This window comes from Fukomys damarensis, unplaced genomic scaffold, assembly GCF_012274545.1.
Source record: "Fukomys damarensis isolate Sample0158 unplaced genomic scaffold, DMR_v1.0_HiC HiC_scaffold_32, whole genome shotgun sequence".
Lineage (NCBI taxonomy): Eukaryota > Metazoa > Chordata > Mammalia > Rodentia > Bathyergidae > Fukomys > Fukomys damarensis.
Genome location: NW_022900944.1, coordinates 5325895 through 5345263, shown reverse-complemented (window position 1 = coordinate 5345263; position 19369 = coordinate 5325895). Strand labels below are relative to the sequence as shown.

The window sequence follows — 19369 nt, the reverse complement described above, 5'->3', positions numbered from 1 at the left end:
TTAGTAGTTTAAGAGAGCCGGGGGCATCAGGGTCGTGTCCTGGAGAAGACAGAGAGGACGTGGCGTATGACTAGAATGTGTGCATGCTGTTTCAGCACAGATACTCAGAGGACCAGGCCGTACCCACCATCCTTATATCCTCCAATGCCTTCTTTATTGAAATTTTAAATAGTGTCAAGATAGGCTTGCATTTTTTAAAAAAGTTAAACCTTAACCTGTTTTTTAAAGATGTATGAGTCTGCGCCATTTTTTATTTTTTATTGCATTTATTTATTTATTTGGTACTGGGGGATCAAACTCAGGACCTCGCACTTATGAGACGGGCAGCAGAACCACTGAGCTAAATCCCCAGCCCCCTTAACTTGTTTTCTAAAATTAATTTTATTGGTACGTTTTAGGTATACAATAATGACATTCATCATTGAACCATACTGTAGCTTTTATGAGTGAGGGTTTGATTTCTCCTAATATAGATGTATGAAATGATTGAATTATATTTTGTTTTGTGTGGTGAAAATACAGTTATTCTTTTCATTATTCACTCTCTACTGCTAACATAAATCATCTGCATGGGAAGGGGACTTAAGATGGGGGGAGGGAGAAGAAAAGGGAGGGGAAGGATAAGTAAAAAGAATTAGGATGTGTTTTACACATGTACCAGCTCCTAAGGATAAATGCAATCTTACAGAACATACTGCACACACACATTAATAAAAATTAAAAAACAGTCTTGAAAATGTGAAAAGAATTTTTAAATAATCTTCAAGTTATAAGATTATAAAAATTTTACTTTGATCTTTATAAATACATGAATATTATTTTTGTTCATAGATGGGTAATACATATTGTCTTATAATTAACAAAGTAAGGCAGTTTAATATTGAGTTAGAAAATACTGGCTTTACTCTTAAACATTTTAAGAAGTACTAAAAAAAACACAATTATCAAGAAAAAGTAACACTATTTCATAATGATCACAAGATTCACCCACAAACTTGCTCTAATGGAATCCCAGGACTGACATTCGGGTTGGACCTTGAGAGTTTCTATTTGTAACAGGCTTCCCCGTAATACTCAGACTGCTGGTCTGCAGATCACACTTGACACAGTGAGCATGCTCAGATAATTATTGATTTTGGCAGCAGACAGAATTAGGCCTGTTCTCATCAGGATTTGTTTTGTGTGTAGATTGTACATATGTGTTTTGTTTTGCTCTGTCTTTTTTTTTTTCCCTAATCTGCCAGGTTCTGTGACAGTTACAGATAGTGACTGTAACTGAGTGCCTGGCCATGCTGAGAATTACGTAGCATGTGATTTCAAAATTAATTTATGCTGTCAAACCACAATAATGAAAGTGCATTCTTTGACAGTAATTAGGCACCGGAGCCAAACAACTAGTCAAGAGGAGATGATTTAATTACTAACTTCTCAAACATCTTTTTGAAAACAAATAAATCGATAAAGAACTTCCACAAAATGAATGGAAAAATAGAATATTGATACTGTGATTTTCTCTTTTCCTTTAGGTTGTCATTCCACTAATTTAGTACAGAGAATAAGTTTTAAGAGTAGTAATATTCTTTATGTAAAATTCCACTACAGTTTTGAACTCCTAAAGGTAGCAGCAATAATAAAATATGTCATAAAGGAAAATTCTAGTGATAACACATGATTTTGGTGACCCTTTGTTCTTAAAGGATAGAATGAGGAGAAATTCAGGAAGAAGAGGCCTGCTGGTGGGTCCCACTCATCTTGAAAGATTGTCAACAGTTTCTGAAACCAAATATATTCCCTTGTGCTTGGCGAAGCCTCAGACGAGCAGCTAAATGTTAAAATGGATATCTGAACTGAACCTCTGTACTTTTGTAAGTTTACCCGTCATCCCTGAATGTATCAAATCATCTCTTTCTCTCTCTCTCTCTCTCCCTGCCTCCCCTCTGGCAAGATCTCCAGCATTAATTCATGTCATTTTCTTATCTTTCAGCAGTTTTCTGTACTGTAGGTAGGGCAGGCCCAGCCCAATCAAGAGCTCATTTCCATTGAGAATTCAGAGTTATATGACACCCTACCTTATATATTTAAAACCAGAAAAGACTACGACTCACTCTCCTCCTAAAAATAAAACAACCCTGCCATTCTTCCCGTGAAAATTAACATTTCTGAAAGGTTGAGCTTGGCTTACAAAGTTTCTGGGCCCACCCCATAACATTTGATTATCATCTCCCTCCAGACTTGTCAGAAATTCGGTTATGATCGCTCAGAACGAATTCGGATTCAGATATTCTGATTGCCCTGCTCTAGCAGTATGTGGGAAATTAAGTTAATGAAAGAGAAGTTTAGGATTCTTTTGCTATTTTGATTTTCTTTCTTTCTAATCGGTGCTAATTTAGCATTCTAACTTTAGGGTAATTGTCAATGGCTCATAAGTTCAAAACCTGCCGGATTTAGGCCTAGATGTAAGTCTTTTTTACTGAGAAAATCCCTACAATCCTCCTTTCTCCTCCTGGTGACTCTTTCCTTGGTTACTTGGAGGTTGATGGCCTGATTTTCAACTGTAGACTTGGAAATCTGAAAAGTTCTTTGTTGACTTCTGTACTAGTTGTACTATGTGAGAAACTAGAAGGCTGTGAATTTAATACAAGCTCTTCAAATCATTCTACAATTTTATAATAATTTTATTCATAACTTTTATTATCGCCTACATATACATAACAGAGATATAGATATACATTGATATGTGGATGTTATGTTAGTCACTTTTCCACAGCTGGAGCAAGATACCAGGCACCAGAAGGTGAGAGTCGGGTGGGTTTAACTTGGCTTCACAGTTTCAGGGTTCAGTCCACTGTCCGCTGGCTGTAATGCAGAAGCAAACAGACAGACAGAAGAAAACTGTTCACCATGTGGCAGCTAGGAAAAGAGAGTTCAGGAGGGAAAGGGGAGCTGGAGAACAGAACACACCCATCCAGGTCACACCCACAGTGATCTGCCTTCTCTGACCAATCCCCACCCCCAAACAGTGCACTCAGTCATGAACTCAAGCATGACTGACTCCTGTTAGAGTTCCCCATGGTTCACTCACATTTCAAAAACCCTACTTCTGAATCCACAAGACTCTGGGAGGACATTTTTGTTTTGTTTTGTTTGAGACAGGGTCTCATATCCACAAGACTCTGGGAGGACATTTTTGTTTTGTTTTGTTTGAGACAGGGTCTCACTGTGTAGTTGAGACTGACTTGGAACTCACTATGTAGCCCAGGCTGGTTTTGAACTCTCAGCAATCCTCCTGCCTCAGCCTCCCGGGTGCTGGGATTACTGGTGTGCACCTCCAGGCCCGGCTGGGAGGACATTTTAGATCTAAGTCATAATCGATATCTACATCAACATGGATCTATATCTGCATAACTACATATATGCAACTCTTTCTGAGTGTGTTGTAAAGGGGGATCATTTATACAAGGACTAATATTTGAAAAATCTGAAATGAAAACGTTCAGAAGCAATGCTATTTTATTTACAAAACGTGGTTTGTAATCTTTTCATGTGAGTCCTCAAGGCCAGGACTGTGTCTTATTTAGTCATGTATCCCAGTACTGGGCCTAGGGTATGTGATATGCACCACAAAAAAATTATATTTTCCATGAAATAATTTTGCAGAAGTGGTATAAAGCCCTGAAAATCTGATTGTAGCAATGCAGACAGGAAGAAGGAGATAACTATAGATGTTCTTGACTGAGACAGTGAAATGAGTGAATGGAAACAGGAAATTCTTCATGGTGAGAGCAACACTAGCCACACATGACCTCAAATTCCAGCACAGCACGGTGAACACACCAGTGCTTCAGTAGAAGTTTTATGACACTAATGACACTAATTCTGGCTGACCCTTCCAACATATCAGAGTTACATGTTCATGCCCAGCCATGTTGAAAATTATGTTCTAACTCCAACTGGGCTTTGCACATGCATTGCATCTTGGGAGAATGGGGTGGAGAGACTGCTGCACAGAACATACCAATTAAGAAAATAGAAGCGTAGATTCTCTTCCCCAATATTCCAGGTGTTGTTCCTGGAAGGGGATGACTACATTCCTGAACCTCACCTGCTACACACATTTATATGAGTCGGGACGATGTCCAACCTCATGCTACTTCCATCCAAGGGCGAGCCTGTGTGGTGTGTCTCAGTACCACATACCGCACTGTCCTTGGCTTCAAGGAGAATATTACTGATTCAAATTCCAAAGCTCTTCATGAAGGAGCATTTGTACCTGGATCCTTTGTGGCAGCATTCTCCCAGATATATTAGAAATAAGTAAACTATTGCCGGAGATTTTACTACTCTCAACATTGCACTAAATATTTTGAACTATTAATCTTAATCATGAGAAAAAAACACAATCTCATATATGATAAGAGAATTTGTATTTGTTAAGTACTTTTTAGCTACAATTAATTTTTCTAAAAATAGTGCCTCAAATTGGCATTAATAATTCTTTTTGTTTTGTTTTTCAGTATCAGGGATTGAACTCAGGTCCTTGTGCTTGCAAGACAGGCGGTGGCACCACTGAGCTAAATCCCCAGCCCAAACTGACATTAATAATAAAGGCATTTATTTGCTAGTTTAAGGAGCAGACAACATGAGGGTAGATTGTCCTCTGACATGCTATGAATAGGGTGTCCTTCATTTTCTTACTGTATCTCTCTCTGATTCTTACTTTGTCTCTTCAAACTGCCTCTTTTCATCATTGCAAGATAACTGCCATCAGCTATTGAGAAAGCATTTCCCCATTTCTTTTTAAAGGAAAGACCTCTTCGCTTCCCCAGTGCTGAAACAAACATGTAATTCTACTTTGGGTTGGATGCCATAGAGTGTATGTAGAGTATAAAGAGTCCCAGAGAGAGTATCTGTTGCTGATTAGATAAGGCATAACCTGAGTTCCTAAATCAGAACCCACTCCAGGGAGGTAGACAGAACCGCCTTCTCTGAGGGAGTTAGGCCAGCTAGGGACACTGGATACCGGAACAAAACCAGCAAGGAAGATTTAAGAGTTTTGGTGACCATGATAGTTCTCATCAAAACTGGGGCAAGTAACAAATGGTGAGAATAGACTGAATGGTTTTGCAGCAGACATAAAATAAATTTATCAACCACCCCTTTTTATATTGACTTGCTAATCGATATTTTCTACTATTGGGAGCATTGTTTTCATAGCCATTTCATAATTACACTGGTCAGATGTAGACTCAAAAAGAGTAACTGGATATCTGGAATTAAAACTATCACAAGTATTTTCCGCTGTTTCTAGAATACTTGGAATACACAGAGCGCTGTATCCATTTTTCTACTCTAGGGCTGTAGACAAATGATACTTGTTGTGTGATAAGTTTATCAGATGAATATATTTGTACTGCCACCTACATTACTAGTACTATGTTAATAAACATAATTATTTCTAATTAATATCCAATAATTTAACCCTTACAGTAACCCTCTCTTCTCAATAGAAGAAATGCAGATCAGCTGAGAAATTCACAGAAGGAAACCAAGCTACAGGCTGATGGAGTTATCAATAGCAGCACTGTAATTTTGCTGCAGCCTTACTCTGCCCCTGGCCAGGTTGGTGCACGGGCCTTTCATGAGTGCATCAAATATCAACTGACAAAGTGTGATTTTTTTTCCCCAAAATGTTAAGCATACCCAGTGCTAACCAAGTGTTAACTTTGGCATTAAATTGTGGGTGAAACCCTATATTTTCCTTTAATTTTTCTCAGGGGGTAGGATAGTCAAATCTTTTCTCCTATGTAATATAAGAAATTAGTTTAGGGTATATAGTATACATTCATAGTTTTGTAACCTGAACTGCTTCCTTTGTACATCTTAGCAAATCGGACTCACAGTTTCCTTTCAAATACTCTCAAATTTGTGCCTACAGAACAGCTATTTCCTATCAAAGAGCAAAATCCCTACGGATGAAAATTTTTTAAACAATTCAGTGCACTTCCAATGCTACACTGAGCCTGAAAACTGTTATTTGAAAACACTTTAGAGCTTAGTGAGTACTTCTGCAAATATTGTGGATGTCTCTTAGGTCAGCTCTTTTTGACGAGCCACTGAACACTCAACAAACGCAGACGCGGCTTCCCACTGCAGCACAAGCAATGGGTTATAAGTGATGTATCTGCAAGAAGGCACATCCCCCTTGAAACTCCAAATATACCCCGAAGCAGTATAAATAGGATGAAATAAATCTCTGACCTCTTTGCAAAGCAACTGTCTGCAACAGTTCGTGCTATTACCAATCAGTATTATTGCTGCAATGATCCCTGGGGCCCTGCTAAGAAGGATGTGAATCTTGGATATATTTCTATGTGGCCACCATGACACAATTTATATTCTCCTGATAGAGAGAAGAGAAGAGACAGAGGAGAAAGAAGTGGGAGGGAGAAGGAAGGGAGAGCCAACAGGCAAGCACACAAACAGAACAGAGGATAGAGGAGAACTCTGCTGCTCACCCCACTGTTTGGCTTCACCCAGGTCCTTCACTGGATCTCTGCATCAGTGTCCCGCTGCTCTCTGGAGCTTACTTCTATTTCTCCTCCTCTGGTGACCAGTCTCAAGAGTGAATCAAATAACAGCTCAGACTTTTTAATATGCTATTGTTCTTCTCCTTTCAAATTTACTCATATTTAAGTCTCATGGCTGAATAGGACCCCAGCCAACCTCCTTGTTTGTACCCCTAGGCCTTTTCTCCTTCATTTACCAATCAGCACATAATATGATCCTCATTGTGCCTCTCGATTATGCCACTGTCTTTAACATTTGTTTCTTCCTCTTTCCATTTCAAGTGCTTACTGCCTAAATCTTCATAGTCTTTATGCTGCCTTTCTTCTCATCTCCAGGTTTTAACTCAAAGATAAGTCATTCAGAGACACTGCCGTCCTGACCAGTTCAGGTACATCAATCAATATCACCCACATTAGTGTCGGCTATAAAACCCTGCTTTCTTCTTGAGGCACTTCTCAGATTTTAATATTTCCTTATATATGCTTACATTTTTTTCTCCTACCCATAGAAATATAATCACCCTTGTAGGAAAACCTATTTGGATTCCAGTTTCGAGAGTATTACCTGGTATCTATGTTTCATAAAGTAAAGTTTGACTGTTGATTACCTACCATTTCTCAGTCTCATTTGGTAACTATAGTTCCTATTTCAGAATGTTTTATCAGTTCCTTTTTTAGACATCTACATGTTTAGAGGTGGGATTTTGAGTTTAATGATAGAGCCTGTGTCATTCACTCTGTGTAACCGATATATTATTTTGATACATACTGTATATTATTTAACCATTGTCCAGTTGATTATTTAGGTGGTTTCCAATATATAGTATTATAATAATTTGTGGATGATATAGAGAATCTATTTCTGTTCTAAGTCCTGTTCTAAGTACTGAGGACCACCAGTAAACAGAGATAGATCTTATGTTTCCATTCATGAAGAAAAATATATAAGCATTAAATTCATTGAATATGTGAATTTTACAATATGTAAGAAACATGATACTTAGGGCTATAAAAACTAGACTATGAAAGAATATTGAACATAAAAATCCACAACTAAAAGTTCTGTTTAACTATTTTTTAAGCCACATTAATGTCTGGAGAAAAATTGGTCCAAGTGGAGGAAACTTCAAATTTATGCAACAGTCCTGGAAGATATGACTGCAAAGCTCAAATGTGACTTTTAGGAAATCTATTAAAGTTGTATTTGTTTCATTTTTATTCTACATTTTTTAGACTTTCTGTACTTTGGATTCTAACATTTTGTCAGCCTATGCTGGATGTATTTCTTTTGTTTCTAGTTACCTTGGGTTTGTTTCTCAGCTCAGAGGCACTCTTCTTTCATTCTTACTGGATTATTTCTATTCAATATTATTTTCTTCCACCTACTAGTTTGTTAGAAACCATGAACAAATGGTCTAACTCTTAACCTGATTTTTATCCTCATCCTTCCGTGGTGCCCACCATTTTTTCCTTGTAGTACTTCTATGGAGGAACTAACTCAATCTCTTCACTTGCTCATCTTCTGCTCTGCACCTCACTGTTTCACTATCTCCTGACCGAATTTCCTTATTCATTTGCAACTTCTATCATTAAATTGTTTCCAACGCTACCTACTAGGTTGGATTTTAACTGGTTTCATTACTATCGAATTATTCTAAATAAATCCTCTAGAGATATTTAACTTTATATGTTCAGATGTTTTCTTATTTATTTCTTTTCTTTTTTGTAATTCAGTTCTCTCTTGGGTGCTAAATCTGCCTGCATTTTGATTTTTAGATTGTCTCAAGTGTTTGATGATTTCATGTCACTTCTTTATAATTCCAAATAAAGAACAGAATTAAAAAGTTTTGATACAGGGCATTTCCTTAGTTTAATAATACATTTCCACAGCCAACATACTCTCTTCTCTCTCTCTCTTCCTCTGTCCTGGGTAGTAATGCTAATTACAAAAGGCTCTTTCTTCCTCATTATCAGACGTCGAAATGACTGACAACCAGGGGAAAAAAACCCAGTTGATAGAAATACTGAAACTAACAAGCTAATTTATTTAAAATAACTATTACAATTATTCACAAATATGTTCAATAATAAAAAGGAAAACAAGAAAAATAAGAAAAGAAAACTGGGATATAGAATAATTGCCAGATGAAACTTGTAGAGATGAAAATATATAATTAAATGAAAATATCACTGGATGAAATTGACTGCAAATTAGATACTTCATTAAAAAAAATATTACATAGAAAAAAGTATCTAAAGTGACACAGTAAAGAAGGATGAAAATAAATTACCAAAGCATCATTGGAACCCAAGAGAAAAAAAGAAAGATAAAAGTGGATATAAAACAATTATTTTAAGAATTAATGGCCAAACTTTTCTTCATGTGAGGAAAACTATAACCATATCTAAAAGACTGAAAAAAACCCTTATCAAGATAAACACATAGGAAACCACACCAAGCTAAATCTCAACAAAATTGCTGTAACTAATGATAAAGAGAAAACCTTTAGTGAAGCAAGAGATTTAAAAAATGACATTAGGCATAGAAGAAGCAAAGTTAAGAATTACTGCATGATAGAAATTAATACAGTGACATCTTCAAAATGCTAAAAAAAAAACCCTAGAATTTTATACCCAGCAAGATAACTGCTAGACATCAAGGTAGAATATAAACTATTTCAAACATGAGTTGGTGGAATTTGTCACTGTGGAATTTGTCAGCAACTAACCCATCATACAAGAAATGTTCAAGGACTTCCTCAGGCAGAAGGAAAGCAAGTACAGCATACTTGCTCTTCAGAATTGACAGAACAGATAAAAGACCTTAGTTGAATATGCCTGGCATCAGAGAAGCAGTCTTTCTACAGCCCCAGCTACTATTTTGGAACACTTACTTTGTTCTTCATCGGAACACTTCTCTTGCCTCAATTTTTCCATCTAGACAGTGGACCCCTATGTCATACACCAGATATATGACATATGGTAGACACAAATATTATTTTTTCCATTTAAAAATGTGAAAAGCATTACAAGTTTGTTATCCTTGTACACGAACCATGCTAATCATCTGTATTGTTTCAATTTTAGTGTATATAATGCTGAAGGAAAAACTATTATTTTAAAAGTAATAAAAATAATGATCATTGAGCAGTTTGCCACAAATATTACATTTCATCCAAATTCTCTAATGGCACTAAAACCCTAGAGAACACAGGAACAGTCTCTTTATAATCCTTTAAAATTTTTGAATCACTGATTTTATGTCCTACCATTCAAAAAAGTAAAATAAAAACAGATTTACATTGTTTTGGCCATGCAACAATTCTTCTTCTTTTTTTTCTTTCATTTCTTTTTTTTTTTTTTTTTTTTTTTTTAAAAATGTCTAAAAAAAAAAAAAAAATTTTTATTTTTTTGGCCCACCAAAAATTTTTTTTTTTTTTTTTGAAAATTTTTTAAAAAAAAAAAAAAAATTTTTATTTTTTTGGCCCACCAAAAATTTTTTTTTTTTTTTTTGAAAATTTTTTAAAAAAAAAAAAAAAATTTTTATTTTTTTGGCCCACCAAAAATTTTTTTTTTTTTTTTTGAAAATTTTTTAAAAAAAAAAAAAAAAACTATGTAGTCTCAACTACATAGTTGAGACTGACCTGGAACTCACTATGTAGCCCAGGCTGGTCTCGAACTCACAGCAATCCTCCTGCCTCAGCCTCCCAAGTGCTAGGATTACAGGCGTGTGACACCACTCACAGCTAACAATTCTTTTCTTATGTCTTCTTCCATAATCTATTTACAAAAAGATCAATAGTGAACTAAAAACTCCAGGATCAAAAGAAATCTAAAGCATGATTAATACTATGATTTTAAAACATTAACACTGTAGCACTCTAAAAACTTGCAAATTTTAAGAATTCTTAGATGACAAGAATTTTAGCTGTGCTAAACACCTCTTTTAAAATCTAGGTGTAAGGGAGATATAGAGAGAGATAAACCATAAATAATATAATAAAATTAACTGGCTTCATTGAATTATAATTAGCATAATCTAATAAAGTCAGGGATTGAAATAGGGGCAATAAATTGCAAACATATTGAGTCAGAATTTGCACGTAGCAGGGATAGGATTTATTCTTTCCTACAACAGAGTTGTTTAAATGTACTGTACCTAAAGATATTACCTCTGCCACCACTAATGGGCCACAGTACCTAGAGCAATTAAAGTAGCTACGTAAACAACCTAAAAAACAATAATAAAAGCTTATCTGAAATTAAATTCAGAACCAGCTCAATGGGTGTCTCCAATCACCCCATAGGACTGCACTCTGATATCCTCTGCTGCTTCAGACACCCCTGAGCTTGCCTTGGGGTTGAAGATCTGCTTCTAGGGGAGTTCAGCCACATAAACTGGCAAACAAGCACTTGCAGAGTGGCTTTCCCTCTACACTGAGCTCTCTCTGATGCTGCTGGAGCATGCTCATAAACCAGAAGCTGGCTTCCCCGTGTCAGTACTGCAGAAGTAGGCTCGCGCGCCTCTGACTGGATTCACAGGTCCAACACGGCCACCAATGCTGCATTCCACGGAGTACGACAGGCCGTACCCATTCCAGTATGGACGTGTGTACACAGGGCTTTCACTGTATTGTGAAGGGAAGGCTACGGGCACCCTCTTAGAAAGAATGAAAGGAGGAAGCTTGCAAGGTTACACAGGGTCTGTCCAAGCTGGGATAGGTCAGTTCCAAGGAATTCAGTTAGCAACCCAGGTCAGAGGCCTGCCCTGATTTAAGTTACAGGGATATATATTTCACACATTAGTAAAGGACCATAGTCACATGACAAGCAACGTGATACTCTGAAAGGCCTAGTTATGACCATCTTGCCAAAAATCTATCAAAATTTTCCCACATAGACTAACTTTGAACAAGTTAAGATAAACAATGTAACACTTCCGCTGATATGGGACATGAAAGAGTAGGGGAGCGAGGTCTTAGCTCAAGCGTCTGCTTCTGCACCATATTATGCTCTGTTTCTGAATTTATTTTCTTCAGCCTAAAAGTTTCATGATAAATCAATGCCTTCATTTTATTCCTCACAATGATGCAGTAATTCCCACTTTGCCTCTTATGTGAGAACTGAGTTCCTGATCATAAGTTTGAAAGTCTTTCGCTAATTTGAAAATTGACAGTTCACCACTTCCCAGCGGCCACATAATTGACATATTTTCATTTTATTGCTCTGGAAGTCACAGAAAAATAAAACACGCTGTTAAGCACCAACCTGATATGAACGCCAGCCATCATCTGTGGTATCTAATTAAACTTTGGTCTTTAGTCTTTACTGTTAATACCATCTACCAAAATGTACACATTTTCTCCCCTATCTATCTATCTATCCATCTATCTATCTATCTTTTATTTCCTAACACTTTATAGATTTCCGGCACTTATATTTTCATGTTGTATTTTTTTCCATTTCTTTTCTGATTATTTGAGGAGTATAAATGTGTTCTAAATTTCCCCACATGGATTTCAAATAAAAGCTTCCTAATAAATGTAGATTGACATAGGATTTGACTATATCTCTTGTAATTGAGATGACAAGATTGAAATGCTGGAAAAATGAACAGATCACTAAAAATGTGACTACCGCTGTGCTTACCAGTCTGTTCATTCAGCAGACTGTCACGTCAAGCAGTTCCACTGTTTAAATAGAACAGGTTGAGTTCTGTAGCTTAGAGTCAGACAAGTTTCAGAATAGAAATCTAATTAATATAAAACTTTTATCATCACATTTGGTAGGCAGACTAGGGTTTTTCTTTCCCATCAAAGTCTTTGTGCGCAATAAATATGTGCATTTGAAAAGGACCTTAGTGATCAGCTAGTCTGGGACCAACAGACTCTTCTAAAAGTACAGCTATTACTCGGACTCATGAGCTGCATGACGTCTGTCACACCTATTCAGCTCGGATGATGTCCTGTCCATGCACCTGTAAACAACACGTAAAATGAATGAGCACGGCTCTGTCCCAGGGAAACATTATTTGCCAAAGCAGGAGTAAAGCCCTTAGTTTACTAACCCTTTATCTAGTTCAGCATTTTCATTTTTTCAAGTGAAGAAATGAATCACCCAATAATGAAATTCTATGTATAACTACATAACATAGTAGACATAAAAGAGCCAGAAAGACAATTCAAGCCTTTTAGACTCCAATCTGGCACAGCTATCAAAATGAAATGTTGAAATTTGTAGATTAAGAAAAAGTATGTGGTGTATGAAAGTAATTGTGTGTGTGTTCGTGTGTGTTTTGCAGCAGCAAAGGCAGAAATACAAATAGTGACAGTAGTGAGAAATTACCAAAAAGCGAATTTAAGCGTATCCTATAAATGCAGCATAACCGTGCAAGTTGAAAGTCATTGTCCTTGAGTGGCAGCCCTTCTAAAGGGATACTGTAACTTGTCTCTTGAGATTAATATAGATGCTAACTTTTACAAGGGTTTAATTGGTACTATTTTGGGAAGCACTCATTTGTTCTGCACACTAAACTGAGCTGAGGAATGGCTCCTTAAGGGCCTCCGTGGCTGCCAATAGACTAATGCTAAGCAATTGGAAAAGTAAATTAGATTTTCTCTGAATAAATGTACAGATTAAAATCCATTTAGCTCTAGTTACCATAAAGGAGAACAAAGACAAAATCTGCTTGACAGTCTAAATATACCAGAGCTGATGGTGAAGAGATTTTTGGATTAAATACCAATTTTGATAATGATTCAAAACTGGTTAGTAATATATATACAGTGATTATTCTAGAGATATATTGGATCAAATTTTGATACTGAGCAATTTATGTTTCAGTAATTCACAGAATGTGTTTAGGCACAATGTTCATTAGTAGTGGTTCCCACTTTCCTCCACAATTTGCTAGTGGAAGCCATGCCATGTAACTGAAACTGGTTTCCAATGAAAAAGTTACAATTAGCTCTTGGCTTCCTAACAGACATTATGACATCAGACAAATCAGATAACATTGGTTTTATGACCAGCAGTGTCATAAAACCAATGTCATTAAGATTACAAAAGTTTGAATAATTTACTCACTGAAATTATGCAGCAAATATTATAAAACAGGTTCATTCTTCATATGTTGTTCAACTGTTCCCAATGTAAGATATGGATGACAGGTCACAAGTATACAACTTGACGATTATTTGAGAGGTAATCCCCAAACTCTGCTCTTCTTACTTCTAACTTTGTTTTATTTTATTTTTTTTCTTTTTGGTACCAGGGATCAAACCCGGGCCCTTGTGCTTGCGAGGCAGATGGCAGAACCACTGAGTTAAATCCCCGGCCCTCTAACTTTAAACTTACTTATTATTTATCATTACAAAACTCAGAAAAGCTATCTTGGAACATCATTTGCTAGAAACATATCTTTGCAAATAAAGTCAATTTTTTTTTGCTCTCAGTCTGTGTCTAATAATCGAAAGAAGCACTCACAATAATTTCAACAAGTTCAGGGCTTCCATAATTATTCTTGTCAAGGATATTTTTCCACCCAAACACGTTTTTAAATATAAAAACTTGTCCAGTTTTATGTCCATTTTATCCTTTTTACTTCCTTATTTTGTGCAAAGCTGCTTAACCTACTCTACCACAGGCCCTCAATGAACAAAAAACAGCTATAATGCCTTGGCGGAAAAAACTATCAGAAAAATTTACACTGAAGTGACAAATTGAGGATCCAGTCATGTGATATGCACATGTTCCCCACAGTGAACATAGTTATTATGAATTGAAAACATATATGAGTACTATTTTAATTCAAGAAAAATAAAATAAATCAGATAATTTTTGCTACAGGAATAAAATTATGCTATCATAGGACTGAACACTGATTTATAATGCGGTATTAGTGGAAATCCTAAATGAAAAGCCAAAGAATTGTTAGTTATTAAATGTAGTCCTTACATAACAAAACTATGGTACTGTCAAAATTAAACGGAATGTATGGGACCTGAATTCCAGATGGCAGAAAATAGACCTACTTCTCCTTGCTCCTTCCTTCTAAGCACTTCCATACACCCTAGAAAGTAGAAAAGAGACTATTTTGAGACCCCAGGATTGGAGAAAAAGCACAAATGTCATACATTTCCCCTGCCCCAAAAAGGAGAGACCAGAGAGGGCATTTTCTGGTCCCAACCTAACAGCAGAAAGCATCCAATGGGTTCACTTTTCTTCTGAGGTGGCTCAGGGGGCTTCTGAGAGCTCCGGGCAAGCCTGACACCAAGACAGAGAGGCCTGCCAGCCATCCCAGAGGGAAGCAGCCAGAGCGGCACTCTCCTTTCTCATGAGATTGAGATTCCACTGAGTCCCAGGTCAACGGCAGAACCAGCCCCAGCAACTCAGTCCCAGCAAGCTGTCTCATTCTAGGAAGCTCTTTTATTCCCCTTCCTCTTCTGATCAGGAAGAACTCAAACAAGTGGCTAGAGAGGAAAAAAGAATCGCAGGTGAGTAAATCAACCCAGCTGTGTCCAGAGGGACAAGGGCTGGGGTAAACTTAGTAAGGGGGACCCAAGAACAAGAAGAGCTAGAGGAAAGAAGTCTCTTTTTCACAGCAAACCCATAAGTCCGCTTCCCTTCTGTTGTGATCTGAATGTCTGTGCCCCTCCAAAATCATCTCGAAAGCTAATCTGCATTTTACATATAAATTCATTATCTATTGTGAGTTCATTATTTGCATAAGATGTGAGCTATAGATCACATTTCATTTTTTCCCTAAGAATATCCAATTATTCTAGCATCATTTAATAAAACACCTATATTTTCTGCATTGAATTACTTTGGACCTTTGCCAGTATTCCCTTGGCCTTTTTGGCCAGCCTACCATCATAAGAACATGTCAAAAGGCCACTACGTTTGAAACCAAGAGTCAGCCTTCACCAGGCACTCAGACTGCTTGCTCCTGGGTGGTTCTAAGTTGAATATATTCAAAAACAATTTAAGAGAGTTCTGGTTGCTTCATATCTTCATTAACATTTATTATTGTCAATTTTAAAAAATTTAATCATTTGGGGGATTCTTTTCTTTGTTTGTTTTTTTAACACAGAATCTCACTATGTAATTGAGACTAACCTGGAACTCACTACGTAGCCCAGGCTGGTCTCAAACTCACAGTGATCCTCCTGCCTCAGCCTCCCGAGTGCTGGGATTACAGGTGTGCGCCACCATGACCGACTAATCTTGTGGGGGTTCTAGGTGTACCTGATTATGGTTTGAATTTGCATTTCCTTGATCATTAGTGATTTTAAGGATTATTTCATGTTTTTGTTGGTCATTTGTGTATCTTCTTTGGTAAAGTTTTCCCCATTTTTCTGAGTTCCCTTTAATTTTATCACTTAGTCTTATAATTCTTTAATTATTTTGATAAAAGTCCCTTATCAAGGAAATTACATGTTTTGCAACTATTTTCTGCTCGACTAACCATTCACTAAATAACCAATGAGCACAACATTTTACCTTTAACGGGTTATACACTATATTCTTTATTTTCTGATTATTTACTTTCAGTGTCATGTTTCTTCTGGAATCTTATAATTTCAACTCTTTTCCAGACATGCCTTCTATTTCCAGTTAATTTTTTACATAGTTTGAATTTGATATTAAGATGTATTTCTTTTCACATATTTGCCTGTCTTTTTACTTAAGTGGGCTTTTTTGTCCCCATTGAATGTATTGGCAGCTTTACAATCAGTTGCCTGTTAAAAGGAGGCTTTATTTCTGGCCTATCTATAGTATTCCACAGATCTCTCAATACTCTCTACAAATCTCCTCACTCATCACAACTCTTTGATTTATGGATTTATAGCTAAAATCCTGCATCCCTTGTCTGTACCCCATGTCCACTCCACCACCTCCCATGCTGTCCTAACCAGCATCTGGCCTCGGCCGTCATGCTCCACTGAACTCACTACCCTAAGGTAATTCATGCTTTCTCATACAGACATTCCTTATTTAACAAGCCCGTTACATTCCTGAGACCAGGTCATTACCTGAATTGGGCGCTAAAAGAGGAGTTGTACATAGCATGTACATTACAATACTCAGAACAAAGAAATGGTCAAAGGAAGTCCAACTTGAAGACTTTGCTTTTATTTGCATAATGCTACCCTGTGGTGCTATAATGAAGAACAAAACAATACTAGAGTACTATACTGTATAGTCAATAGCAAAAATTACAACACCATGTGAACAAGGTATACTGTACCCAAAAAAAGGCTCTAAAATAAGATGTGCTGAACTGCACAAAAGAGAGAGTAATAAGTCCAAACAGTCATTAAACAGGTGGTAAAACAAGGAGTGTTTGTATTATTATATCAAGCAGGCATTTTTTTTTCAGGTCTCGACTTTCTTAGAATTTTTGTGATATTTAACATGTAAAATTTGGCCACTCTGTCATCCTTGAAAAGTTTTCTTATCTTGACTTCTGTGGTTTCATGTTTTCCATTGTTTTAAAACTCTAGTTATTCCTTATCCTACTTTCTAATCATCTCTCTGCCTGTGCTTTGACAATAATATTTTTCTATGTTCCCAAGTTTTTTTTCTGTCAGAGTCTTTCTTGGAGCACTATGCTTCCTACGAGTATCCCCACACCGGTGAGTTCCGAAGGTCTCATCTCCAGCCTAGACAATGCCCCAGTGTCTCGTCACGCATCTTCCACTGCCCCTGGGCCCTGTGTTTCACTCTCTGGGGCGGTCCTAAATAGACTTGGCTGAAAGTAAAACCATAGTCGTCAGCCTGTGTGCCTCACCTGGTTCCGTCGCTGTAACTAAGCAAGAAACCCAACTTTGTCACCCTTTGCTTCCTTTCCCTTTACCAACTGCAACCATTTAAATAAAATATTCACTATGATGCACGTGAGCCAGTATTTGGAACACAGATGCCAACGCAAAAGCACTCTTTGTCAACTGTTAGTGGGATCAACAGAGGTGTGTCCTGAAGAATAATTTGAACTCCGGAACAGGAATGCTTGGGTTTACATCCTCATTTCTCCACGCATTGGCTGTGTGAATTGGTAGAAATTACTCAAGCATTCCTCGCCCAGTTTCCTCATCTAAAATTAAGATAATGTAGCTCAGGCAATTCCTGTGAGTATTAAATTTAAATAGCTCAATGCAAACAGAAAATTTTGAAAAGTATAAGAAGAAAACAAGTGCTATTTAAGTGTTGAATAGTTTTTGCTCTTTGGTTTGGTTTTGGTTCTCTTGAGACAGGGTCTCGCCATGCAGTCCAGGCCGACCTTGAGATCAGTACATAGCGCAGGCTGATCTCAACCTCCCTGTGTACCCCAGGCTAGCCTCAAACTCACAGTGATCCACCCTCCTCAGCCTATTGAGTGCTAAGATTACAGGCTCATCACCATACCCAGCACACTTGTTAAATATTTGTTATTGCTATTGCAGATATCAACTAAACTTCTCCTAAGTTTTGATGAATAAACTATCTGGACGTCCAGCACATTGGTTTGCTACTTGCCATCCTTTTGCCATTATTTGGTCAACATCCCCACGCTTCTCTACTTGAATTCCTACAATAACCTGCAACGGTGTTCTTTTTCTTGGCTTTAGTCTTGACCTCTCTCCCTCGGTTCCTTCTGCTGCCAAATTATACTTCCTGAATGAGTGGCCATCATTCCTCATCATACATGATATCCCTTAACTGCTTCCCTTTTCCCTTAGGATGAAGTTAAAGTCATTCAAAATGTTATTTTGAAAACCCATGATCATCCTTATGTTTCCTACCTTTGAAATTTCAGGGTACATTTTTACATAAAACAGAAATGCAAAGGTTTAGGTTCTTGAACATACCATGTTTGTTCTTCATTACAAGTTTCTCTACATGCTACCTTTTCTACATGGACTATTTCTTCTCTCGAGTTTTTACTGACTAGCTTCTAAGTTTTCTGTGCTTAGCTACCAGTCCTTCATCATCTACTTAGGGCAATAATAAAAAAAATTAATTTCTTATTAAGTAGGAAAATTTTGTCATATTTCAGTAAAAAGTACAATTCTATCCAATTCACCAATTGTTTACCTTCCTAAGAGCTTAGCAATTTCTCCATACTGTCCTTAGTGCTAACATCAAAATTTATAGTCCAGTATTATATATTATATGTATAAATATATATTATATATAAATGTATATGTATCTAAAATATGAAAAAGTCTATTGCATAATGCAGTTTCATTTAACTTTTCTGGTGACTGCTTTATGACGGTGACCTACATGGTCTGAAAATGTAATGTGACAAAGAATATATCTGCTTTCCATCCCAAGGACATTCTTAAAAATGAGCTACCATATTTCACGAGTTTTATCATTGTGAGTAAAATGTTAATAAATAGATAAATCTTTTACACTTGCCAAGTTATGAGCTTGTATTCAATACTGCTAAAGGAAGAACACAATGGCTGAGGGGGCAGGAATAGAATATAACATTTTTTTAATGTCATCTGCTTGATCACACACTGAGATCAGAGTAAGTTATTGATACAGATCCATTTAGAGCCAGAACAATAAGCCGCTCATACCAAAGGAGTAGTGTGAAATCCATTGGAATGCTTTCCAGAGAGACCCAGAGACATGTGGCAGCTGGACACTGGCTGTCCTCCTTACAAGCTTCTTCATACTGAGGAAATGGTATTAGGCTTTTTAAAAATGTCACATAAGAGGAAAATGTCCAGTAGACTTATTCATGATCAGTTATTTGAGATAAATTATTTGATAAAGGTATTCTTAGTTTTGAAAATAGTACTCTT

At 36.8% G+C, this 19369-nt stretch overlaps 1 pseudogene; it reads right to left on the bottom strand.

Annotated features, from left to right (window-relative positions):
- Nucleotides 1–9576: 9576 nt before the first annotated feature.
- LOC117283959 lies at nt 9577–9677 on the bottom strand (annotated as a pseudogene).
- Nucleotides 9678–19369: the final 9692 nt, after the last annotated feature.